The sequence below is a fragment of the Pteropus alecto genome, unplaced genomic scaffold, assembly GCF_000325575.1.
Source record: "Pteropus alecto unplaced genomic scaffold, ASM32557v1 scaffold7, whole genome shotgun sequence".
Taxonomy (NCBI): Eukaryota; Metazoa; Chordata; class Mammalia; order Chiroptera; family Pteropodidae; genus Pteropus; species Pteropus alecto.
This window is the reverse complement of record NW_006494614.1, coordinates 29,469,736-29,479,582: the sequence shown is the minus strand read 5'-3', so window position 1 is coordinate 29,479,582 and position 9,847 is coordinate 29,469,736. Positions and strand designations below refer to the sequence as shown.

The 9,847-nt window shown below is 38.3% G+C and overlaps 1 pseudogene; it reads right to left on the bottom strand.

The window, feature by feature from the left end:
• Positions 1 to 273: 273 nt before the first annotated feature.
• The window catches only part of LOC107196742, a 29,974-nt pseudogene continuing 20,400 nt past the window's right edge, over positions 274 to 9,847 (bottom strand).

Below are 9,847 nucleotides of genomic sequence, written 5' to 3'. Positions count from 1 at the left end.
TAGGCTAACATTTATTGACTACTTCACATGTACCAGGAACTTCTCCTAGGGCTTGATTATCTTAATTTTCACAACAACCTTTTTAGAAAGATGTAATTATTCCCATTTTTTAAATGAAGAAACAAGTAGAGACAGATTAACTTCTTAAATGTCACACAATAAGTGTCTGTGTTACAATTCAAAACCCAGATAGTTTGATACCAGAAAGCAAATATATACAGTATGATAGAAAGCTAAAGACTTGGTAAAAGCTTAGTGAAAAATTAACTTATGTCAAATAAAAATATGTGATAATATCGCTAAAATAATTCTGGTTTTTATTTTAATGATGAGGCAGTATAGGTCCTCATTAGTAACAGCCTCCCTTAGTTACAGGTGCTTGATATACTATCATTTTTTTTTTTTTTATAGGACCAGTGGAAATGATATGGCTCTCTTTAGTTTCTTCCTCATCAAAACAGTGGAGTTCTGGTTTGTTTCAAAAGTTGTATTTTAGATTCAAAGGACACACTAAAAATTTTATTTTCTTTTTGCACACACCTTTCTTTGATGCTTCCTTAATAGGCAACACATCTGCCGTTGGCTTCTTCAAAGAGAGTTTTCACAGAGAAATTAGAAACGTTATTTCTTTTATCAAAGTTAGTAATAATAATTTCAAATATCATATTTGCCAGAGGATCGAAGCCAGTTTGAAAAATTAAAATAATATAGTGTTCTTCTAGAATTGTTAACTCATTTATTCCTTTGCAATTATTTCAAACTCTTTTTATTCTTTGTATGCTTATTCTCAGCCTTTGCTAAACTGCTGGTACTATCTGTAGAAACACTACCAATAATTTTCAGACATTACACCATTCACGTTTAATTAGGCCAGAGATATTTAAAGTAATATCTACAAGATCTTTTTCTGGTTCTTCTAGCTATATCTTAAAATCTCAACAAAAAAAATTATAGGCTCTATTAATAGGCAGGAGAGTGTTCCTATTGATTCATTTCCACAGTTTAGAATGGCATCTTCAAAAGTGCTTCCAATGTAAAGATAGAAGATTGACTAAAATTCCTTGAGATATCACTTCGTGACATTTTAAAGGTGTATTGGTATTAGAAACATCAAATTGGTACTGTGTTTAACTCTGAATCTGCTGGAATGGTTCTGAGTTCATGCTCTGCTCTGTAGGTATTTTCATCTAGTGCTGCTTCTACTTTTCCAGAGAATGGTTCTAGGGAAGTACATGCTAATCATCTAATTCAGGATATATATTTTCTTTTCTGTTAGTCCTGTTATTTTCATCATTGTCACTGAACAAAATGACTGAATCATTTAAGTCCAACAGACTTTTGAAGCAGAAGACAGAGGAGACAGATATGTGCTATAGTGATATTTCTACTGCATTTTCCTTTTAATTTCAGGCTTCAGTCATGATTCACACTCTTGTTTTCTTCATTATAGGTACAACATTGTGGGGCCAATTTAATCTTACAGGATCAGTTTCAATTGTTTAGACAGAAGTGGGTATTCTTTCCTTTGGGCTACTGACTTCAGTACTCCAATCTGTATATCATCATGATGAAACGTCCTCCATGAAGGTTCTAGAATTTAATGCTGCATTTTGTGTATTTTAAGTTATCTCTAATTATTGCTCAACATATTAGATCCAGTTAGGTGGCTTTCTAAAGTTTTAAAACGTCTAGTCTTGTGTCTTACACCTGCCTTCAAGATGAAATCACCAGAACTAGTAACAATTTTGGATCGACAGTTTGACTTTCAGGGAAATAATCTCCCTATGGTGCTCTTGCTCTTGGGGGCCACCACCTTCCTCCTCTCATGCTGCTTCCTTCTCAACCTAAGGCTCAGACTCTGCTGTGATTGCCCACGGGCCGGGCAGAGGGGAGGGTGGACTGCGCTGCTGTGCTCCCGGGAGGATGGACCGCGGCTCGGGAGCCTTAGCCTTCAGGTTGGGGGGTGCTTCCTGGTCCAGACGGGCCTAGAACAAAGTGGGCCAGGCGCTCCGGGGCCTATATGCAGACTGGCAGGCCGCAAGGCCAGTGACCTGGGCTGCGCCTAAGGCCGCTCCAGGGCACTGTGCGCAATGACGGGAGTGACGACGTCGCTTCCCGGCCGGGTTCCTCTAGGCCCACGACTCCACATCCACCGCCCCACCCAGGCCGCCTGAGAAGCTTTCTTGCTCCTCGCGGAGGCTGCAGGAAAGGAGGTTGAAAGTGAGCATACAAACACACCTCTCAGTGGTTCCAGTTATAAAATGCCTGTGACCGCAAGCAGGGACCTCGAGATCTTGGAGACCCTCAGACGCTCTTAGTACTGTGCTTTTTTGCCGCTGCCGCTAAGGCGGTCCACCCGCCTAGCCCAGGTGTGTGTGCATCCGGCTGGGGCCTTTGAGACTGTCCATATGGACAGGGGCGGGTTTTCTCTGTCACCGCCTGCCGTCAGTCGTCACAGTGGAATCCTTAATATAAAACTGAATCTGCCATACAATTAACAAAGAGAAGGGCTGCAGGTCTAAGGCAGTCATTTATGATCGTTGTTCCTCAGCAATTAACTGACTTATATTTAACAATCTTGTCCTTATTAGCAACTTGGTCCATTCAGTTGCTTAAGCACGCACTTAGTAATTGATTTATCTGGGATGAAAGAACAATAAATTGTGTTACTCACAAAGGCCACTTCCAGACCCAAGCCTGAGAGGCCCCTGGCATGAGTTCTGCATGAGAGGAGCTGCACCACAACCTTATGGAAAATAAATTTATAAGAACATCTGCTCAGAACTGGCACAGTCTGACCTGTTAACTCTTGACATCCACTTTTGTAACAAATACTTCAGGCCCCAGGGAAGCGCTTCTCTATGACTCTTGTCCACTGTCTAGGATTGAAAGACAATCGAATCTCAATGCCATAAAGGTTTGTGGATTGTGCCGTTTCCAGGATAGGAGATACATGCTGCTTTGGAGTTCAAGAGGATTTGAGTGGGAGAGCACTTAGGAAAGAGAAAGACAAATAAATTAGTTTGTCTAAGACACTATCATTTCTTGCCGACTCTTCAATAATCACATCTACACCTTCCACTTTTGCCTCTCTTTAATCCATCTTCCAATTCTTTATAAGTGTAAATCCAATCCTGTCACTTACCTAATTAAAACTCAAATGTCTTCAGGTTCTTTGTAACATACCTGGCCCACGTAACCTTGTCTCATAGTGTGTCCCTGCCCCCAGGAACATCATGTTCCTGCAGATTGGCCTTCTCTCTGTTTCTTGAGAAACCCACATTCCTTCCCGCCTTAGGGCCTTGCATATACTCACATACTGTTCTTGCTTTCCACCTAGCCTATCTACCTCACTGAATGAACTCCTTTCTATCCTCAGAGTTTAAAGCTCAGCTCCATGGGGAAGGCCATTCTGATATCCTGGTCCAGATTAGATTTCTCTAATACACTTTCACATTCTCTTAAATGCTCTAAAGGACTTATAACTTCAGTTGCATAACATTTTCTCCCAATAGTTGTCTAATATATTTCTTCTCTACAAACTAAAAGCTCCATGAAATCAGGGTTCTTTCATGTGTATCACCAGTCCTTAGGTTGATGTCTGGCACAAAGAATGCACTCGGTTTTCTTGGATGAAACACCAATTAATTGTGTTGCTCAACAATGCCACTCTTAGATTCAGGCCAGATGGCCTAGAGGAATGAATGAAGAATGCCACTAACCAGTTGTGTGATCTTTGGCATGTGTGGGTCTCAGTTACTTCATTTTAATTGGAGATGGTAATTCTTGTAAAATAGCTACACTATAGAAGTGTTAGAACCATTGAAATTACACACACACACACACACACACACACAGAAAAAAGATTTTTGATTAACGATAAAGGTTTACATCTGTGCTATCAAATATATAGATATAGCTGTAGTTTAGAATGAGTATAATATATAATCAGTTAGGGAGAAGTATCAATAAACTATTCAAGTGGGTTTAAAAAATACAAAGATTATTACTTCTCTTAACACGAAGTCCAAAAGTAGAGAAAGCTCCAGGTGCTGGTTGACATGATTCTGGCTCTGCCTCTTTGCATTTTCTCTGTTTCTCTCTCCTCTATGGTAACCCTGTTTTCAGACTCACAGCATGATGGCTATAGCAGTCTGGGCATAGCATCCAGACACAACAACATCCAGATAAAGAACATCTATTTCTGTGAGTCTTGAAAAGAGGAGAAGATTCTTCCAGATGCCTCTCAGCCTAGGAGACTTCCTCTCTTGTCAGAATTGCATTGCATTCCTCATTTAAAACAAGCCCAGGTTGGGAAATAGGACTGTCATAGTTGGCTTCATCCAAACAGGCTTTAGCTTTTTGGTTGATAGTGGTGCCAGCCTCCCCTAAGTCATGCGAACCCATGGAAAAAGGGTGGATAACAGAATGACATTGTAATCGTTTCCAGAAGGAGGCAGGAGGCGTGAAGGCAACCAATAGTGTCTGTTATACAACATGTCAAATTTATATATTTAAAATTATTTTTCTTATTCATGGGGGTCAGAAGATCTACATCACATGGGTAGTATGGAAAGATGAAATATTGTAGTATTCCATAGTATTTTAAAGTACAAGATGTTAGGATTTTTAGCAAATGATATCACTAGCAAGCCAGTTGACACTTGTATGCAACAGTGAAGGAAGTTTCTCAGCTGTGTAGGTAAAAATCATGTCTGATTATAAGGTAGAGGGAAATATCAAATAACAAAGGGCTTCATAAGCAGTGACAACCATCGGGGATGACGTGCACCTACTCCCATGCTCATTGCAGACATGGCTGATTGGTCACACATACTCCTCGCTGAGAGTGGCTATGGTTTGGAGTCCTTTACAGAGAGCTCTTGACTACCAGCTGGAGCTGATCCTCTAAAGAAAGCCTATCTGTCATCTAATACAGAGATATATTACAGAACTAATTTTTTATATTAAGAGCAGAACTGGTATCTATGAAGCAGAATGAAAAAAATTTCAATGTAATTTCAAATTAAAATAAACAATGATATGGACCAAAAGCAGAGAAAATAGATATATGAGTAGTAGTTTTATGCAATCATGCTTTTGGTAAAAGTGGCCTTTGAATCATACCCTGCAGGATGCAGAGGTTTTATGGATCAGTGGATGAAAAAAGGAGGAAAAAAGGGCGGCGGGTCAGAGCATTAGCCAAGACAGGTAGGTAATAATATCAATGCTGTTAAGATATTGAGATGAAAATGTGCACATTCTCAACCTTCTTTTCTCTGTGCCCTCTTCATTCATCCTGTGGCACTTTGTCCTCATTCAGATCCCCCTGTCAGCAAAAGATCTGACAAACTCATTTGTACTAAACAGCACATGACTGATAAAAGCTCAATGAGAAATCTTTCCTTGAGCTATTTTGAATATTTGTTAGAAGCAAAGCCTTAAGCCCCAGGTGTGAAGTTAATAAGGTATAATTTCACAAGCTTAGTGAAACAGGGGTAGGGAATAGGCAAGAAATATTTCAGTGACATAGAGCCCTCCCTCAAATCAAATCATACCATGGGGCGGGGAGAAATACTGAATAATGTCAAAATGAGAAATATTTTGGGTAAAGACAACTTACTTTGCCTACAGTACCCAATGCTTTTTTTAAAAAATGGCTTTATTGAGATATAATTGATATACCATACAATTCAATCGTTTAAAGTATACATTTCAATGGTTTGTAGTATATTAAGAATTCTGCAACCATAGCCAGTATCTAATTTTAGAACATTTTCATTACCGCCCCCCGTCGCCTCCCCAAAAAAGTCTTGTACCCGTTAGCACACTTTCTTCTTTCTTCCTCCAGTCCCTGGCAACCACTAATCTATTTTGTCTCTATGGGTTTTTTTTATTCCGATCATTTCATAGAATGGAATCATATAATATACGACCTTTTGTGACTGGCTTCTTTCATTTAGCATAATGTTTTCAAGGTTTAGCCATGTTGTGGCAACTACCCACACTTCATTCCTTTTTATTATTAAATATTCCAGTGCATGGATATTCTACATTTTATTTATCCAATCTTCAATTGGTGGAAATGTGGGTTGTTTCCAGTTTTGGGCCATTTTGAATCACGTTGCTATGAACATTTGTGTACAAACTTTTGTGTGGACATATGTTTTCATTTCTCTTAGGTATATACCTATGAATGAAATTGTTGGGGCCTATGGTAACTCTGTTTATTAACCTTTTGAGGAACTGCCAGACCATTTCCACAGCAATGTGTGAGGGTTCCATCCTCACCAACACTTGTTTTTATGTCTTTTTAAATATAGCCATGTTTGTAGATGTGAATGAAGTGGTATTTCATTGTGGTTTTGATTTGTATTTTCCTGTTAGCTTATCCAACACTCTTTTCTCCCTCCTCCTTTTGCCACAAGATGGACATAGTTCTATTGCTTTTGTCAAGTGAAATTTCTTCTGTTTTCCTTTTCTAGCTCACCATCAATAACAATTAACATAATGGATGGCAGCTTCCCTTTAAACAATACTCATCCTGTTCTTGATTTTGATAGCTGATGCTTAAGATACATTCAGGTTGAGAACAGGATCACCATCCAAAAATGAAAATATAACTTTGTGTGTGGGAGCAGTTACCAATAAGTAGAAACTGAAAGTCACAGCTCTGTTCCACATGTCACTTCAACCCTAGTATATTGCTAAATGGCCCTTTGCTGTTATTTGAAATTATGGGAGAGCAGTCACTATTCTAAAACTCTTATAGTAAGTGAGAAATATCAATAGTCTACTCCATTTCCTTAGATCTTCAGAACATTTTTTAGCATTTCAACATTGTAGGAAATCTTCATACTGCTTTCGTTTTCCTTTATCTCCAGCCAGAGGGAACTCAACTGCAACTGATACCGGGACCGCTGGTACAGGAAAGTCTCTGGTTCCTCAAGTTCGCTTGGCTGCCTTCATTGTGCTGTTATGTCTGAAGTGTTTGCAGAGGCCAATTGCTCTCAACGACTTTAGACAAGACTTTATCATATCAATTAACTTTGAGTAATTTCATTTTCATTTTTATTGTTGGTTTTATGTAGTATGCATATTATGCTTATTAATTATAATCTTTAATAGCTATCCAGGAAGAATTAAGCTGCAGACAGGAATCTTTATTTTCTTTGCTGAAATATCCTAATCTTCTAGAACAGTGCCTAGTACATTGTTAAGTACTCATAAATATTTGTTTAATGGATAAATACATGAATTGGGTGCACTTATACCTGGTACATAATAAATATTAATAAATATCGGTAAATATTAGCTGTTGTTTTAAAGTGCAAATTAGGTTAACCACTTTACAATACGTACTTCACTTAAATCTCCTACCAACCAAGCAAGATAAATATTATTATTACAATGTTAATTTTATAGATGAGGAAAGGAGGAGCTCAGAGAGTTAAATAATTTGCTCAAGGTTACTCACAAGACTGGTAGGTGGCAGAGCAGAGGTTGGAACCCAGCCATGCTCATCTCCTAAACTGGTCCCCTTGTTCACAGTGCTTCTCTGCCTTCACTACCGAAAAATAAACAATCAAAGTCCTGTGCACTTTTATCATTGCCTGGCAGCCCAGAACTGCTGGATGTTACACAGAAGAGGAATGCTGTTGTGTATGAGCCACCTCTTCTTGCTTCGCAGCACACAGTCCTTTGAAGTGGAGAAAACAGATACTCAGAAAATAGAAAAAGGGAACTTCAGACTGCTTGAATTTCATATGAAAAAATGTCAGTTAGAGTTATCGATCCACCCCACGTGTAGCAGCTCATAAAGGGTTTGTTTTAACTTGCTTTTCTCCTGACTTTTGGAAGTTTTGCTATACTCTAGTCATAGACTTGAGAGGCTGCTTAAACTCGACCTAATGCTTCCAATGTGTTACCTTAACTCTCTCTTATAATAATAATAACTATTTTCAAGGGATAAAAAGAGGAAACCTAATGTGGTGGCTTTTTCCAGGCGGAATAAACAAATACTTTTCCTGAAAGTCAAGAAAAACATAAAAACAGAAATCAGGACTGACTTGTGATTTAGAGTTTCTCGAAACTACTCCTGTGCTAATAAGTCTTAATGACTAATTATAACCAAGAAAAGTATGTGATATTTGTAGATTTGGAGAAATTAGGCTAGTCATTTAAAAATATATGAGGCTAGCAGCAAATGAGGTTTCTAATAAAAACTGAGAATAGTTTCTGCCGCAAATGCTGATCTCTCTGGAAGTATGAGTAGAAATTTGTGGGCTAGTACAAGGTTTTTTTTAAAGCTGAAAATTTTTAGGACACTCTGCACTGCCAGATCTAGTCAGTATTCTTTGACTGTGTTCCTCCGCTTCATAGATACCTGAGGAGAAGTAGTAGTGCTGCATGGCTGAAGAAAAGCAGAGTATTTAGCAATTACCAAGATTTTAAAAAGTAAAGCTGGTATGATGTTTCCTTAAGCTAATTTCTTTATCTCAGTTTATTTCCTATATGGTTTTTAAAAGGGACATCTGAAGTAGTAGACATTCTTATGGGTCTGGTAGGACTCTATTCTTTTTATTGTTGTGGTTGTTGTTTTGTTGTGAGTGCTGTTATTATTTTCAATGCTGTCAGGATGTGGATGAGTTTGGCATGTGGCTTGAGCCTCTTGGTATAGCTTATATTTCTCTGGCCATAGGCATTGATTATGGAATAAGCATGTGACCTGACTTGGGCCAATGGAATCCAAGTCCAGGACTTTTGTTCATTCTGTTGGGTCAGAGTAGCCCTTATATTTTAGTTTGAGAAGAAAAGAATGTAAGTTTGAGGCTGCTGGCAGCCATTTTATCCTCTCTACTGTTATCAGAATAGGCATGGCTGCCTGGGCATAGAAACAATACAGAAGGAAGCAAAGCCAGGACTGGGGAGAGTCTGGCTCCTGGTGACATGGTTTCAGCCTTTAGATCCAGCTTCGTTTAAAAGTCATCCTTGCCTCTCGACTCTTACGTTCTATTAGCCAATAAATGCCCTCACCCAACTTTTTTTTTTTAAACAGATTTGACTTGGATGTTCTATACCTTGTAACAAAAGGCATACTGACTGATCTGGTGAGATAAGTTTCAGTTTAACTGATCCCTTCTACCTCCCCAACCAAAGATTCATACACGTATTAACACACTAAGGCTATTTAGAATGGATTTTATAGTACAATCCTGGTCATCTAGAAAGGGTATATCTTTTATTGGTAGGTGTCTAACTAGATATATTATTTCAGAATATTTGGGGGTGGTTCTTTTGTTTGGAAAAATGATAAAGTGCCTTGTTAATAGTATTCTCATGTAGCTTTATTTTGTATAGATTTTCATTTAGAGTACAGTCTTTATTTGGATCTTAGACAAAACCAGAATGTTCTTATGACCTGTCTTTGGGCCTGTCATAGCCTCATAGGTAGTAACTGTTATGGACTAAATGTTTATGTGCTCCCCCTGCCCGAATTCATATGTTGCATTCTTAACCCTTAATATGATGGTATCAGGAGGTGGGGCCTTATGGAGGTGATTAAGTCATGAAGGTGGAGCCCTCATGAATTTGATAAGCGTCCTTATAAAAGAGATATTAAGCACTCAAATTGTAACTTATTAGTATCTATGTAACTAGAATTACACTACCTTTATTTATTTGTGTAGAGTCTTCCTACCTAGAATTATAAACATCTTAAGATTACTAACACAAAGTGTCAACATTTTTTCAAAAAGAGATGTCTTTCGTTTTACACTGTAACCAGGAACAGATCAGTATTTTTAGAGAGTTTACCCCCCTTTTACAAGGAACAAAGTTCTCTTTC